The following is a 17410-nucleotide window of genomic DNA, read 5'->3' as shown; positions in this document are numbered from 1 at the left end:
AAAATACTTTAGAAAATGTTAGTGACTTAGAATTGTTAGAATTGTTAGTGATTTAGAAAATACTACTTTCACTAAAGTAGAAGAAAATACAGGCTTGATGTTTTAAATGTTGATATGGTATTTCAGCTCAATGACATGTCTCCTGTAAGTTCCCAAATAAGATTTGTGTTGATAAAATAAAATGTTTTTACTAGATTTATGGTAAATTCAAGAAGTTCTTCTGCAGAAACAAAATGTTTTCATCCATTTAACATAAAACCTATTTTTGATAAAGTTTGCTAAACTAGCCCACTGGTAAGTGAATTAATTGATTAAAAATACTTTCTTAAATATATCTTTTTATAACCATTTTGGATTGGTAATGGCTTAAAATCCAATGTGAACAAAGAATGTTAGGGCATTGGAAATAGCACTGACATTGGCCCATAGTTTTCCTCTGATTAAATGAAAGTGACACCAGTAGATTAGAATGAGACTAGGACAATTCACACTGCAATTGTGTTAGTTTAACTTTAACAATCTTTTAACACTCTTGTTTAAATGTAGCTGACATACCATAATTACAAATCTACAAGCCTTGATTATAGAATTTTACATCATGAATCAGTGGGGAAATTGTATTGATTTTTTTTATATATATATAAAGCAAGCACCTTTCCGAAACTCTGGCGTCTTCCTGAGTTTTATACCTTTACCTCTGATATACAACTGTGTATAACACATGTATACTAGGTACAGCAAACATAAAAACAACATACAAGTTAAGTAAAATTTCCATGTTGTTAAATATATATTCATATATAATGTATATAATATATTGACATACATTATGTGTGTATAGTGAATATATATATTATACTGACATAAAAGTAAAAAATAGGAATGACACATATTTGCCTAGACATAGATATAGTTTTCCTCCTCTAGCTCTAGAGAAATATACTTCTTGTATTTAAAGTAAAGATGGGTAGAAGTATGGTGGACAATATCTAGGAGAGGTTCAGGACATAGCCCTGTAAATTTCCTGTACGCTTTAGTAGCTTTTTTATCTTCTCTTCTCCCACATCATATCCCCTTTATTTGAGTTAAAGTTAAGTTCAGCTAAAATGGCCAACTTTTTGCCTTGAAGTTTAGCCAACTCCTTTTGGAATCTCTGTAATATATTCAGCTCTCCAAAGCAGTGGTCAAAGGCAGTGTCAAAATGGATTGCAGGTGGTTAGCAATCTTCAGGATTGCCACCTTCTGCCAACTACTTGGCAAGCAGTGGCTTTCAGGAACTACACAGCTGGCAACCAGATGTCTTTTCAAGCTGGAAAGAGAGAAAGCTAAGGCCACTCATGACTGTGGTTTTCCCAACACAAGCTATATGATTCTATAAGTTGAATGTGGAAATGAAAGATCTTTTGACCTGAGAGAGAGAGAGAGAGAGAGTGAGAGAGTGTATGAATGAATGTATTCTGTCTTCATTGCATTTTTCGTTTGGTAGGAAATTTTGAAAACCTGTAGTGAGCAAGGTTGGAAAATTTTGTTAATAATAACTAGTCCACAACAGAAAAAAAAAAGAAAAAAATAATAACTAATCCACAACCCTTAGAATATAAATGCCTGGGTGGGGGCGGGTGGGCGCCTGGATGGCTCAGTTTTTTGAGCTTCCAACTCTTGATTTCAGCTCAGGTCATGATTCCAGGGTTGTGGGATTGAGCCCTGTATCAGGCTTGTGTGCTGAGCATGGAACCTGCTTGGAATTCTTTCTCTCTCTCTCTCTCTTCCCCTTCCTCCCCCTTCCCCTCCCTCCCTCCCCCCCTCCCTCTCCCTCTCCTCCTACCCCCCCCCCATTAAAAAAAATTAAAGAAAAAGAATATAAATGCTTGGATGTGTGATTTCAGAATTCCATTCCCATAATATATTTACTATTATGATGCTGTCTTATTTGCCCAAGTAGACCTGATTTTTAAATAACATCAATGATATGAATGATTCAGAGATCGTTTATTTAGCAGATTCACTCAGAACCTGCATGGCTAATTCACCTGGTATAGTGTTGATACATAATAAATGCTCAACAAAAGTCTTTTCAGTGGACAAATGAATGAATGGAACCTTAGTCTGTAAGGATTTGATGTAATAAGCAGTGGGGAGGTACTGAATCAATTACAGTGTGACAGTGTAATAGTTACTATAGCTATTTATTGTTGCAGTTGGAGTTAAACAAATGGAGTCCCAGGCTCCACTTAATACATGCTACATATGTGACCCTGGGCAAGTTACTCAATCTTTAAAAGCCACAGTTTTCGGCGCACCTGGGTGGCTCAGTCAAGCATCCAACTTTGGCTCAGGTCATGATCTCACAGTGTGTGAGTTCTAGCCCCATGGCAGGCTCTGTGCTGACAGCTCAGAGCCTGGAGCCTGCTTCAGATTGTGTGTCTCCCTCTCTCTCTGACCCTTCCCCACTTACCCTCTGTCTCTGTCTCTCAAAAATAAATAAACATTTAAAAAATATTTTAAAAACCCACTGTTTTCTTAGCTGAAAAATGGGTTAATGATAGATAATATCTTTCTTACATTGTTAAGAGAATTAAGTAAGGTAATCATATAAAGCATTTGGCCCAAAAGCCTGATTGTTAGTAAATATTTAATATGTTAACTGCTGTCATTATTATCATCATCACCATTCTGTAGACATACAAACAATGTGGATAGAGGACGTAAAGATGAATGTTTGCCAATTAGCTGGATAGACTGTGGAACTTGATTTCTTTTAAATTGTGATAATTTGTTTTTTAGTTGTTTGTAATGTTCACTCATAGGCTGCAGAGAGAGAAGGGAGGAATATGAAGCTTGTGTTTTTGAGTCATCTGTAGGACTTTATAATGGTCATCCTTCTATAAAATAGCTGAGGCAGTGATGCTCTACTTCCCCCAAACTCTGTTTATATCAGTGACCTTGTTTTTTAACAGTTTAAAAAATACTGTCACTATTATTAACACAATATAACAAGGCCAGTTTCACTCTTACTGCACTTTTGTAAAGTTTATTATAGGGAAGAGTAGTCAAGGGAGTGAGTTTTTGAGATACCTTATCCTAAAATCTATAAATGACTCGCCACAAGTATCAAAATACATTCTTACATTTTTTAAAAAACCAGAACATGTATCTTATTAATCATTGAAATCCTTAGGATGAATTGGATGGCACAACAGCTACCCTTTTGGGTTTAGGTAGTGTTCCTTCATGAATCCATGCCTAAATCTTCAGTATACAATTTTAGGTGCCTCATTCAGCCAGTCCCAGTGGTATTTCAGCTTTTAGCTTTGGCGCTCCGGTTATACTTTTTCTTATCCTTGGCAGGACAGCTACATTTGCCACAGATTGACTTCTGAAGGTGGTAAGCCTTAGAGCCGTACGTAGCAGGGTCACAGCTTGTGTGTCTCATCGCTGTGTTTTCCAAATGATGATGTCCCCTCCCTTGTTCTGCAGCTGAGACCAAAGAGCAATGTTCTAACAATTCTAATGCTAACTATAGTTATTTCCAAACCCTCCTTTATCTTTTGTTTTTAACTGAGTTCCCTATTCATTGTTGTTTTTGAGATCCTTTCACCTGTGCTAAAGAAGCATCTTAGGGAACCTTATGTGTGTATATGTATACACAGATAATGCTCTGACTCAGAGGTTGTCTGTAAAGGTTATCAGAACAAGGTAAGCATGTACTTTTTGACTGAATGATGCTCAGCTTCTAAATAGTACTAAATGGCATCCTTTTAGTATGGCATCCATTGCCTGAAAAATGTCTACACTCTATGAAACTTTTGAAGACCTCTCATCTACTGAAATGTATTTCCACTTAGGTTACTGGTACAGTATTGTATTTTGATATCCCAACCTAGGATGTTAAGTTCTAAGGACTCTGCATTATGTCAAGATATACAAAGATTTTCTTAAGGCTTTGTAGTTCTTCTCACCTTTTTAGGGACCAGAGGGGTAGTGTATAATATATTGTTTTTCACAAAGTAGGAATTTAATACATACTTGTCAGTTGAGTGAAGGAATGGACGAAACTAGAGAAGAGGTCAATTATATGAGGGGGAACAGCTCAAGGATCTGAGAACAGAAGTTTACTTTATAACAGTGAGAGACTTTGAGATGAGGAAAGTTCATGAATACTCTAGTTTAACTTCAAGAGCAACAAAACAGCTCTAAATAATCACAACCCTCACAGGCTTGTCAGGATAGTACTTTTATTTTTTTTTTATTATTATTTTTTTTATTTAAAAAATTTTTTTAAGGTTTTTATTTATTTTTGAGACAGAGAGAGACAAAGCATGAACGGGGAAGGGCAGAGAGAGAGAGGGAGACACAGAATCTGAAGCAGGCTCCAGGCTCTGAGCCATCAGCCCAGAGCCCGACGCGGGGCTCGAACTCATGGACCACGAGATCGTGACCTGAGCTGACGTCGGACACTTAACCGACTGAGCCACCCAGGCGCCCCTGGATAGTACTTTTATTAGAGAAATAAAATAAATACATTTCTATCAAGGATTTGTTTAAAACTTAACACTTTATAGCATTTTTTAAACTATGAAATGGCTACTATAGAAGCCCTTGGAGGCTACTGTAGAAGAAAAAATTTTTTTAATGTATGTTTATTTTTGAGAGAGTGCAAAGAGGGGAGGGGCAGAGAGTGAGGGAGACACAAAATTCTAAGCAGACTCCAGCCTCTGAGCTGTTAGCCCGACATGGGACTTGAAATCATGAACCGTGAGATCATGATCTGAGCCGAGGTCGGATGCTTAACCAACTGAGCCACCCATCTGCCCCAACTATAAAATTTTAATTATTAATATTCGATCAAGAAAGGTTTTGGGGTGCCTGGGTGCTCAGTTGTGTGTCTGACTCTTGATTTTGGCTCAGGTCATGATCCCAGGAGTGTAGGATCAAGCCCTGCAAAGGGCTGTGCACTGAGCATGGAGCCTGCTTAAGATTCTTTCTCCTTCTGCCCCTCTCTGCAGTTCATGCTCTCTCTCTAAAATAAAGAAAGAAAGATTTTGTAGTTTACCTAGAACTAACTAGAACACTCTCTTTATTCTAATTTAGTAGAGGTAGGTGTGTGTGTTACCTATTAAAATATAAATTAAGAAATTTAACTCTTAAATAGTATAACTATTCATAAATTCATAAATATTCATACCTATTAAATATGTGTGTGTTACTGCCCATTGTTAGTTTACTTACAAAAATAGGCTCACCCATTCCAGGTTATTTTGATTTTGATTTTTTTTTAAATCTAAGATAAATAGTAGGGATATTGGTAAATTGAAATCTTACGGGCAGTAGATGGTATTGCAGAGAAACTAAAAATAGCAAGTTTTGGGCTTAGTCCTTAAGGAGTGTGTGCTTTTAAGTTATGCAGTGCACATGTATCTGAATATTTATTCTTAGAACTTCAAGTATTACTTTATGTAAATCCCCAATCTCTAGCTTTACCCTGAGCTTTGGACTCATTTTTGAATGAGGAGCACTTGGGTACCTCAGTCAGTTAAACATCCAACTCTTGATTTGGGCTCAGGTCACGATCTCATGGTCATGGGATTGAGCCTCATGTCCAGCCCTGGGCTGGCAGCATGTCTCCCTGAGACATGCTCTCTGTCCCTCTCTTTCTGACTCTCCCCTGCTCACACACTCTCTCTCAAAATAAACCAAGTTAAAAAAAAAAAAAGAAAAGAAAAAAGAATCCTGTGGCCATTAAAAAAAAAAAAAGAATGAATGTCTTATTTTAGTATGTTTTTACTCCATCTGACACCAAACTACCTTCTCAAATCTGATGCTCTTCATGTTTTCTTTTATGAAGAAAAATAATTATTTCATGTATACAAACAAATCTAAAGGAAATATAATAAAACTGAAATGAAACACTATAGGCACATTTGAAGTGCCCCTTTCTGAGTCAGTTCTTCTCCCTCTTTGCCTATAAGTAATTTTTATTCTGAAATTTTTTTTATCATTTCCATGCATATTTTAAACTTTTAATTTATATTGGAGATATATAAGCCATATTATAGTATTGTTCTGTGAACTTAACTTTATATAACAAAATATATCTGGAAGGATACACAGGAAATTAGTCATATTGGTTATCTCCTGGAAGGGAAGCTGTACAACTGAAGGAAAGACCCGGATGGTGGAAATTCTTATAATTTTAAATCATGTGTTAGCTCTCAAAATATAAATTAAGAGATTTAAAATTGTAAATAGTATATTCATAAATACTCATCTATTAAATATTCCTATTTAACTGTAGAAATCTTACTTGCTTTTTATGCATATTCATGTTTCTGTTTTCGAGACTTACTCATGTTGAAATGTAGCTCTAATTCATTCTCTTGTGTGAATGTACTAGTGTGTTTTTTTTTCGTTCTTGTCTTGATGGATATGTAGGGATTTTTTTTTCCCACTCAGTGTTTCACTTTTATAAACAATGCTACCATATAATGCTTTATTAAATATAGTTCCTAATACACATGTATAACAGCTAGTGTACGGCAGAATTTCCCAAGAAGTGGGCCCTGAGTGGATTATAGGTGTATGAAAAGAGCTTTCCTTTAACCTTCAGGATGGCCAGGTGTGGCAAGAATACCATGGGATATATGCGGGAAGAGCCTTTTAGGCTGAAGAAATAGTAAATACCAAAGGCTTAAAAAAGAGAGCAAGGTTGGTTAGTTTGAGGAGCAACCAAGTGAGATAGAAGAAGAGGGGTAGGAGATACACCAAAAAGTAGGAGGGAGAGCGTACAGTTCTTATGGGGTCCAGTGTGTAAGGACTTGAGTCTCAGATCAAATGGTAACACCTCTGTAGAAGTTTCCCTGTCTGTCTCCAAAGTTAGTGTTTCCTTGTCTGTGTTCTCAAAGCATTTGTCTGTTACTAGTTTTGGTAAGGTAATGCTAAACATATATTATCTGTTCAATTCACTAGACTAGTGGTTTCCGAAGTATGGTCCAGGAAGCCCTTGGGGTCTCTGAGACCCTTTCAGTGTGTCTGCAAGATAAGTTATTTTCGTAGTAAAACTGAGACATTGCCTTTTTCACTTTCTTTTGCTCACAGTTGTACAGTGGAGTTTTCCAGGGGCTATATGGTATGTGGTATTGCAACATACTGAATGCAGAAGATAGGAAAATGTAGATGCTTCTATTAGTACAGACATTTAAAAATTTTGCAAAAATGTGAAACATTTAAGTGAATTAACAAATATATTTACTTTTTTAATTTTAAAAATATTTAAAAATTTTCTTAGTTTTAATTTCTAATAGAATAAACATTAATAGATATAATTCATATAAATAAAACCTCCTTGGGGGTCCTGTGATAGTGTAATTTATAATAAGATATACATGTTTTGTCCCCTTTCCCATTCCTGACACAGAACTCCTAAAACTTTGGAATTTCCTTAGTGAAGAAAGCAACAAAGGTCCTTCTCTGTGTTAAGGAGATGACTTTTGAAAAGCCCCTAGGTAACCTGAGGTTGGAGCTTGTTGCCAGGGAACCAACAGTGATTAAAGAGTTGGAACTTTTAGTCCATACCCTGACCTCCAGGGATAGGAAAGCGGCTGGATGTTGAATCAGTTACCAGTGGCCAGTGAATTTATCTTGCTTTTTTATTTTATATACTTTTATCATTTGTATATTGCTAAGGAATTATATTGTTTAGTTACTTTTTAATTTTTAAGAAAAATATCTTCTGAGACCTAGTATTTTTTACTGATTGTTATGTTGGTAAGATTTATCTGTATTTTTACATTTCAGTGCAGTACATCTGTTTTGACTGTTGTGTCCTATTTAATTGTGATAATACCACAGTTTATCCATTCTTCTATCAGTGGGCATTTGGATTGTTCCATTACTAACTGTGTTTCTGTGTGTGTTCTTATTCATGTCTTTGGTAATGGTATATGAGAGTTTTTCTTGGGTATTTATCCAGGAATGGAATTGTTGGGTCATGAGGTATGTGAATGTTCTACTTGGTTAGGTAATGCTAAACTGTTTTCCAAAGCATTTGTACCATTTTAAAATTTTAGTTGCATTGTATGAGAGTTCCTTTTCTTGATTCATATCCTTTCCAAAACTTTGTAGACTTCTTAATTTTACTCTGATAATACTGTTTTTATTTACTTTTCGTATTGTAGAAAAATTAAGTTATTTGGTTATTTTTTTAAACAAGCATCCCCATAGATAGTAAAGGAGGTATGAGGTGGCTGCCCCTAACCAGATACTTAATCACCTCCTTCTCCCTTGTATAGAATAATGTATATGCCTCAGGCAACCCAGGGTTTTTTTTACCTGGAGGAAGGGGAGGTCCTTTGGAAAGTGTCCATTTCTGGGATGCTGCATTCTGTATAGGATACCTTGGGGGCGAGGGGAGACTTGCAGGTGGAGAGGTCTGGGTAATGGGTCCTGAAAACCTGCTTGGTGCTGGGTTGATCAGAAGCTGAGGCTAACGAAGCCCAACAATATTACTTTTTAAACCGTCTTTTCTATGTTACTGTGTTAATTCTTTTGAGTTTTTTTTCTAGTTTTATTGAGATATAATTGACATATAACATTGTTTAATCCAAGGTGTACAACATAATTATTTAATATATATATGTGTGTATAGCAAAATGATTACCACAATAAGTTTAGTTAATATCACTTACCTCACATAATTATAGATTTGTTTTCTTGTGATGAGAGCTTTTTAATATCTACTGTCTTAGCAACTTTCAGATATTGTTTTGATGGTGACTGTATGTAACCATACTGTACATTACATCCTCAGAACTTATTTATAAGTGGGAGTTTTTTTTACCGTTTGTCTACCTTTACCTGTTTTTGCCCATCCTTAACTCTGGCAACCACCAATCTGTTCTGTATCTCAATGAGTTTGGTTTTTTAGATTCCACATAAAAGTGAGATCATACAGTGTTTGCCTTTCTCTGTCTGGTTTATTTCACTGAGCATAATGCCATCGGTGTCCATCCATGTTGTTGCAGATGGCAGAATTTTCTTCTTTTTGTGGCTGAATAATATTCCATTTTATATGTATATATACAGTTGACCTTTGAACAGTGTGGAGGTTGGGACACTGCACAGTTGAAAATCCACTTATAACTTTTGATTCCCCCAAAACTTTACTAATAGCCTACTACTGACTGGAATCATTACTGATTCCATGAACAGTCAACTAACACATATCTTGTATGTTATATGTATGTAGTGTTCTTTCAGTAACAGGCTAGAGAAAAGAAAATGTTATTTTAAAAATCATAAGAGAAAATACATTTACAGTACTGTACTGTATCAATAAAAACCTCATGTATAAGTGAACCCATGCAGTTCAAACCCTGTGTTTCAAGGGCCAGCTTATGTATAGTACCACATTTTCTTTATCTCTTCATTTGTCACTGGCCACTTAGGTTGTTTCCATGTCTTGGCGATTGTAAATAATGCTGCAGTGAACATGGGAGTACAGATACCTTTTCGAGATAGTGATATCTGTTCATTCTGATACATGATACCTTAAGTTCTTAAGTTTTGCATTTCTAGAGAAGGATTTTAATTTATTGTTGATAACGTTTAATTTTTAACCCATTCCATAAATTTTGTAATTGTCATCATAGGTTTAAAAATCTAGTAGATGTACATACCCTTAATCTTCTCTACCTGTGGGAACAGGTGTTTGTTTCTATTCATTTATATTTTCTTTTATATATCCTATTGGAATTAGAAAATATATAGGTCTCAAAATAGATATTTTTATTTTCTATATTTATATTACTCTTTATTTTTAAAAAAAATTTTAATGTTCATTTTTGAGAAAGAGCGTGAGTGGGGGAGGGGCAGAGAGAGAGGGAGACGCAGAATCTGAAGCAGGCTCCAGGCTCTGAGCTGTCAGCACAGAGCTTGACTCAGACACACAAACCTCCAGACCATGACCTGAGCCAAAGTCGATACTTAGCCAAATGAGCCACCCAAGTGCCCCTATATTACTCTTCTTAAATTGTTGTGGCATTTCTAGTATTAGATTAAATAAAAGTAATGTCAGGAGTCAACTTTGGCTTTTGTTTGTAAAAAGGATAATTCTTATAATGATTTTCTGTCTTATAAATAGGCAGTATTGTACATATACTTTTTGATAACTCTGGATCTTCATTTGTAACATCATGTAGTGAACACTGTGACTCTTTTCTCAATATCTGTTTTTTCTTTTGAATCTGCCTGCAGTTTCATGTCAGTATCCCCCATCCTCATCCACATACACCTAGCCATGTTGTTTGGGGTAACTGCTTCACCTCCAGCTGTAGTAGTGGGCCTTTGAGTGGTTTTAGCCAATCAGATTCCATTTTCTGATGATGAATTAATTCCAGGTGGACATATAATTTAGGCTGGTCTAAACAAGGTACATTTCAGAACTCTTGCTTAGAATTCTGGCACAGAAGTATTCCGTGGCTGGCAGCCTTCCTTTAGCACTGGAGAATCTGGCTTTGAGAGGAAGCTTGTGTTATGGATGGCAGAGTGAAGATACAGAGGGAAATTTCTCGATGATGTTAACTGCTGAATCTGACAACCTTGAAGCAGATCCTCCCCTGGATTTTAGTTATACAAGTCAAAAAATTCGTATAGTGTTTAAATCCCTTGAATTGAAATAATGTTACTCGCAATAGAGTAGTAATTGAGATCCTTACTCTGATTTTTATATTATTTTATATTATATATTATATTTTTATATTATACCTATGTATCATGAGTAATTCCCCTTTACTGGAACTGGCTAGAGATTGCCTTCTCTTCTTTCCTTTATTTTTGTTTTGGTTTTTTTTTTTTTTTTTTTTTTTGTAAATTCTGTTGTTTGGGCTCAACTTTGGCCTGTTTCCCTCCATTTTCAGTGTCCTATATTGAGGTCTTATTCTCTGTGTAAGAGGTAGGGAAGAACACTGTCTTCCTTCATCTCCCAACTCTTTTTTGTGCACTTCAGTGCTATTCTTTTTTTTTTTTTTTTTTTTTTTGGGAGAGAGCGCAAGTGCTAGTGGGGGAGGAGCAGAGAGAGAGAGGGGAACAGAGGATCGAAGCAGCCTCTGTGCTGAAGCAAACACGAGACAGCCTGATGAGGGGCTGAAGCTCAGGAACCATGAGATTATGACCTGAGCTGAAGTCAAACACTTAACCTTCTGAGCCACCCAGGTGTCCCAGTTCAGTGCTATTCTTTGGTTAGGAGGGAATGGAAGAAAGAAGAGGAAATGTCAGATAACCTATCTTGCCTTGAAATTCCAATAACCCTTTGTTCTTACAGACTCTGCCCTTCTATTCCATTTGCTCATCCTACCTCCTATAAGGTAAAAGAGTCACCACTTCTCTGGCAAACACTGTAATGAATTAGGAGGCATTCTTGGTTTCCAAGTTGAAATTCTGATTTTTTTATTAGAAAGAACCATACATGGTATTCATAGTATGCTGTCAAAAGTGTTCATGCACATTGAATACTTACATACTTTAATAGGCTTTTATGGGACAACTTAACAAAACAACACCAAGTAATACCATTTTTCCTATGAAAAATATGTCTACTGAGATCTCTAGAAACCTGATTATAATAAACATCTTTACAGTATAACTGAGGCCCTAATTGGAGAATGCTTGCATTATACTGTGTTGATAACTTGGTTTCATGTTTACTGTAAATTTTTTTCTGTCTCTTGCTTTCATGTAATATTATCAGCTGTTTATGTGTCTCTTACTATTCCTGCTTCTAATAACTTCTCTTCTGTCACAATTCCTTTTGCTACTGCAAATCTGTTTTAGGGGAACTCAGACTGTTTTCACTGATTTCTGGGTAGTGATATGAAAATTAGGAGTGTCAGAAGTCTGCTCTCTAATTATTGCTTTACTTGGACTAGACTTTCTTTCTCTGGCTAGTGTTGTACATGAATCTCCCCTAGGATATAAGCTCCATGAAGGCAGGGTCACATTCTCCAGAGGTCTGGTGCAAAAAAGACTCTTGGTAAATATTGTCAAATGAACCAGTTACTCTCTGTGACATTAAGTTTCTTGAAAACAGTAACTGTGTCTTACCCTTCATCTCCCTTTAAAATATTTTAAAATACATTAGAACAGTTTTTTGAACAATTTTCAGTATAGACATGGTATAAAACTCCAAAGGCACAAAAAGATATTCAGTGAAATATGTGTCTGCTGCCGTTGTGCACTAGCCACCCAGTTTTGCCCTCTTGGACCCAACTTCATTATTCATTTTTTAAAAATTATTTTTACATTTTTATTTATTTTGGGGGTGGGGTGGGCAGAGAGACGGGGAGACAGGGTCCGAAGCAGGCTCAGTGTTGAGCACAGAGAGCCCGATGTGGGGCTTGAACTCAGAGGCTGCAAGATCATTACTTGAGTCAAAGTCAGATGCCCAACTGACTGAGCCACCCAGGTGCCCCTCATTACTCATTTTTGTGTATGTGTGTATCCTTCTAGGGATATTTTGTGCTTGCAAAAGTATCTACATTTATGTCTTTAAAAACACAGGTTCTGAAAAACAATTTGCCCCCCCCCACCCTCAACAGAAACAGAAAAGAGAGGTAGATAATTTGTTCAGGATTACTCAGCTAATTATTGGTAGAGCCAGAGCTGGAAAACTTTTTGAAATTACTACATTACACTCTAATCAGAATGACTTTTCTATGCTAAACTGTTAAAAAAATTTTTAGATTTTATTCAGTTTGGTCCTTGAAACTAGGTTCACGAAGATATTTTTCAGTTTTATCATTTGAATTTCAGTTTTTAAACGATAAATTTGTGATATTTAAAGAATAATTTTTGGTTATCCTAGAACTAAGTTAATTGAACAAACAGGCAGTTTTACTTTGTGAACATTAATTTTGTATTCATTTCTATGTTAGTGTTCTTACTTAGGAGAGCACGTGAATTGTTTTGGTTTCTGAGAAGACTGATCTTGATTTCTCCCTGCTGAAGAAATTTCGGAAAATATGTTCATATTGTTGAAAATTTTAAGATGGAAAAAGATTAGGTATACAGATGTGCTGAGCAATTTAAATCTTGAACAGAGTCCTAAAAGAAAACATTTTTCAAATACCTAACATTCGAAACCCTAAAATCCAAAGGGAAAAAAAATCTAAACTTTATGTTTCAAAACATAATTGTCAAATTATTGCATTGTTGCCAAAGAATCTTTCTGGCCAGATTGACTTAAGAAGAAGCAGAAAAAACTTTAAAAGACCAGTAGCACCTTGCTAGCACATTGCTAATAAGGACTAATAGGTACTTAAACTGATGAAAGTGATTCAGACAACAACATATTAACCCCCTACTGTGCCATGTTTTAAGCTGTTAATAGACATTAGCCTTTTAAAGAAAGACTAACACTTTATATTCGTTTTCTAAGCTTTTGATACATTAGTGAACTGTTAGAGCCACTTGCTATATTTGAATCGTATTGCTCAGTGCATTTTCCAGAATGCTTTTGAGAATAGCTAACTACTCTGAAAGTTTAGATTCTATGTGTCTTTGACTTCTTGATGTAACTAAGAAATAACTTTATGTTACATTTTGATTACTTTAACTATTTTTTGTAGAAGTTGTATGAGAGGAATAAATGCTGATAATATTTTTCATTGACAGAGAATATTAGATATAGGGAAAATGATTATTCTTAGGTTTTTTTTATTTTTTAAATTTACATATTAAGGCCAGAATTTTTTCAAAAAATTTCCAGTAGTATTATGTTTGTGAAATTATAAATGTTATGTATATATGAGAAGAGAGGATTTTAAAAGTGTAATTTGCTTTAAAATGTAAACAAACTTTAATGCTGACCTCTTACAAATTAGAATCGCAACTTAAATTTTTGTTTGGTTATGATGCTTTTATAGCTGTCTGTAGAGGTTAATAAATAGTTTTTGGATGTTTTATGTTTGGTGTTTCACAGTAATTTCAGTATAAAGCTAATAGAGATTTCTTGTGGTTTTTAGAATAATTTTGTCTTAAACTGCATGAAATGTTGAAGAATCTATTGACTGTATTAAATAATGTAATGCATGTGATTTGGATATATTAATTTACAAAAAATTGAGGGCTTTGCTAATTCTTTAAAGTAAAAACAGAAGCAGAGTACCTAATTTGTTGTACAGATGGTACATTTTTTTTGTGATGACAGAAATGAATGAGACATACACAAAGTGCATTTCTCTTATTTCTCATGCCTATTCAAAACCAAGGGAAAAAATGAAGTAAAATATTTAATTGAGATTGCCTTCTATAGTTTGTGGACTTATTATCATGCCTATCAAGTTAATATTTGAAGAGTAGGTTTAGGCCTAGGAATTGAGTTCATTATTGAAGGTAGTATTGGGGCATACCTTTTTGCTAGCATGTCTTTTGATTAAGACCAAGTTATACCAGTTGATCTTCCTTATCCTGGATAGATGTTTTCTATGAAGTTAAAATAAGATAAATTCCTTTTCCATATTATTTTAGTATCAAATTCTCCAATTTAATATCCCACTTAGCTGGAGGTTTTTTTTTTTAAATTTATAAGATTTTTCTTTAAGTTTGTACGTCTATTCTGAGAGACAACATGAGTGGGAGAGGGGCAGAGAGAGAGAGGGAGAGAGAATCCCAAGCAGACTCCACACTGTCAGTATAGAGCCCAATGCAGGGCTTGAACCCACGAAACAGATTGTGACCTCAGCTGAAACCAAAAGTTGAATGCTTAACCAACTAAGCCATGCAGGCGCCCCTAATTTTGTTTCATAAATTAGAAATAAACAGTAAACAAGTATTTCAAGAAATTTTTTTTAATGTTTATTCATTTTTGAGGGACAGAGAGACAGCATGCAAGCTGGAGAGGGGCAGAGAGAGAGAGAGGGAGGTAACAGAATCTGAAGCAGGCTCCAGGCTCTGAGCTGTCAGCACAGAGCCCAACATGGAGCTCAAACTCATGAACCGTGAGATCATGACCTGAGCTGAAGTCAGATGCTTAACCCACTGAGCCACCCAGGCCCCCCGAAACAGTGAACAAGTCTTGAATGGCAAGTTTGAGACATTTCTAAAGACTGAAATTCCCTACTGAGAACCAAATGGGTGAAAACTGTTCATTCTTCATATGCAGGTTTTACTACAGTTAGAACAGAGGTAATCAGTAAATTTGGAGACATCAACAATCATTGATTGCTTTCCCCAGCAGCAAGCATACAGAGGTTCATCTTCCTTTTAGTTTTAAATGGGTACCACAGCCCTTGAAAATCCATGTCTTTCTTTCCATGGGAAAAATATTTTCCAGTAAGCAGAGTTGAACAGTTTTGGTGAGGGAAGATAAAAGATACTGACTGGTACCACCCTGGTAGCTGCTGCTGCTACTACTACTACTACTACTACTACTACTACTACCACCACTGCCAATCTGTACTGTGATAAAGTTTCCCAGGCCTGAGGATTCCTTCATTGGATTTATCTTAACATTATTGAACAGTTACTATGTATAAGGTGCTATGCCAAATACTGACTACTGTTCACCCGAAGTTTGTTACTGAATTTTTGCCAAAATCGACCCATACACCGTCACCAATTCTTAGTTGAAAGAGCATTCGTAAGTGCTGTGTAACACATAACATGTAATATCCTAACCTAACATTCCATAACATCAGATGTTCAGGTATACTCATTGTGAAAATTTAAACTAGTGTCTTCCTTATTTGATGGTAAAATTGTGAAGTTAGTGATACTTCACTTATAATACAGCGTTACTGCTTAAACAGACAAAATAAGTTTGTACCTAAGTTAAATTAATTTTAGTAGTAAACACAGATTTGGGTTCCTAATAAATGTTACAGCATTGTTTTGAATTTCAAATAAATACAAGTACTATTTTGAAATCAGCAAGTGATGAGAAAAATGTTATAAAGGGAAGGCAGTCATATGTTGCTTATGTAATTAATTGACTTGCTGAATACTAATGTTTTCTTCTCACTACCTCCTGCCCCCCACCTTTAGCTTCTTTTTGCTTATTTTGGCAACATAAAAAGGTGTGGGAATAGCAATGTTAGTTGATACATTTTAGCTGGTACTATGTGCCATCCATTACCTAAGCATTTCATGTGCGTTTCATTTGACCTTCACAGTTCTTATGTGAAGTAGCTGCAGTGAGCTCTATTTTACAGATGAAATTGAGTTTAAGTAATTTGCCCCCGTCCAAAAAAAAAAAAAAAACAGGAAGTGGGTAGACCCAGGGTGAGAGCACCTGTTGAGTGATCCCAGTGCACTGACTATATACCTTTTTATACTTTGACAAATTTATAAAAGGGATAAGACTAACTAGGTTATTAGGTATAGATAGATAAATCACATATTCTGTGCTCTAGGAGCTTGTGGTGTTAAAGAAAGATGAATAGCATCTAATTAAAGACAGAATGCTTTGTGAGCTCAGATGAGGTTATGACAAACTGCTTCTAGGGCAGGGTTATTCAGCCTTGGCACTTTTGATTTTTTGGTCTGTATACTTATTTATTGGGGGTTGGGGAAGGTTGTCTTTTACATTGTGAGGTTTTTAGCAGTACCCCGAGTCTCTACCCATTTGATGCCAGTAGCACCTCCCCACCCCAAACACACACACTTGGAACAAACCAGAATTGTCTCCCAACATTGTCAAATGCTTCCTTGGGAGATAGGGAATAAAATTGCCCCTGTTGAGAACCACAGCTCTAGAATTAGAGAAGGCTTATCACATGTGACATTTGAGCAGAATCTTGAGGCCAAATGAAAGTCACATTCTAGATAGAACTATATGTGTAAAAACAGGGAGTTGTGAATTGGTATATTACATATGGGAGTCAATAAAATGTTTGTGATGGCTGCAGTGTTTATGGTGTGGGGACCGAAGAGTTAGTAAGAGGTAAGTTAATAACATAAATTAGGACCCAGTCGTGTATGTCGTACTAAGAAGTATGTAGATTTATTTTCTACAAGTATGAGGGAGCCACCATAGATGTAGGTAAGTGACAATATGAATGACCTACACAGTATTTAATTGTCTCTTTGCTTCTTTGTATCTTCTACTAGAGAAGTTCTTTCAGGAACAGAGACCATCACTCTTAGTCACCATGGTATCCCTAGTGCCTACCAGGATACTTTGCACAACCTCATGAAGTAGGAAACACAAAAATAGGGAATTGATAGTTGTGAAAATTCGTAGAAGTTGTGGTGGCCATGAGAATGGAACTTGAAGAACTCTGTATGCAGAGAGTGTAATTAAGCATGGGTCCCAGCTACTGGACCATGAAATCTGATGCTCAGTTTTTCCCAGCGCCTTGCTTCCCACGACCTGATGTCAGCCAGTCGTATGCAGGCCTTTTCCTGGATGACATGAGAT

General features: G+C 35.8%; 1 protein-coding gene and 1 pseudogene across 1 annotated transcript in view; one reads left to right on the top strand and one right to left on the bottom strand.

Moving 5' to 3' along the window:
• Positions 1–17410, top strand: part of TBCA (tubulin folding cofactor A) — a 76104-nt gene that overhangs the window by 4802 nt on the left and 53892 nt on the right. The gene's annotated exons all lie outside the window — the stretch shown is intronic.
• LOC128311677 (uncharacterized protein DDB_G0271670-like) lies at positions 2952–15487 on the bottom strand (annotated as a pseudogene).

This window comes from Acinonyx jubatus, chromosome A1, assembly GCF_027475565.1.
Source record: "Acinonyx jubatus isolate Ajub_Pintada_27869175 chromosome A1, VMU_Ajub_asm_v1.0, whole genome shotgun sequence".
Lineage (NCBI taxonomy): Eukaryota > Metazoa > Chordata > Mammalia > Carnivora > Felidae > Acinonyx > Acinonyx jubatus.
This window is presented reverse-complemented; position numbering and strand designations above follow the sequence as displayed.